General features: G+C 63.3%; 1 protein-coding gene across 1 annotated transcript in view; it reads right to left on the bottom strand.

Moving 5' to 3' along the window:
• NKX3-2 (NK3 homeobox 2) overlaps positions 1 to 289 on the bottom strand; it is a 3,441-nt gene that overhangs the window by 1,369 nt on the left and 1,783 nt on the right. The window lies entirely within an intron of this gene.

The following is a 289-nucleotide window of genomic DNA, read 5'->3' as shown; positions in this document are numbered from 1 at the left end:
GGTAGGCCGCACTGCATCCCCTCCTTATGCAGGCACAGTTCAAGACTTTTGACTGCTTGCTTTATAGGTCTCATTTCATCCCCGCAGGGGCAGTGGCAGGAGATGCAGCCAAGAAGAGGGCCACGCTGCGTTCCCCAGCCCAGGGGTGTCTTGGGGGACCACAACTCGCTCCAGCCGGGCGCAGCTCAGGGGAGCGGTTATCCTAACATGTTCCCCGGCTGGGGGGTGCAGTGTATGTCCCTGCCCCACTCAGCCCTCGGGGGTCACGGGCTGGCCCAGCTCCTCCCAC

This window comes from Terrapene carolina, unplaced genomic scaffold (assembly GCF_002925995.2).
Source record: "Terrapene carolina triunguis isolate 2854851 unplaced genomic scaffold, T_m_triunguis-2.0 Scaffold66, whole genome shotgun sequence".
Taxonomy (NCBI): domain Eukaryota; kingdom Metazoa; phylum Chordata; order Testudines; family Emydidae; genus Terrapene; species Terrapene triunguis.
Note: the sequence above shows the minus strand (reverse complement) of the source record. Positions and strands in the feature narration are given on the sequence as shown.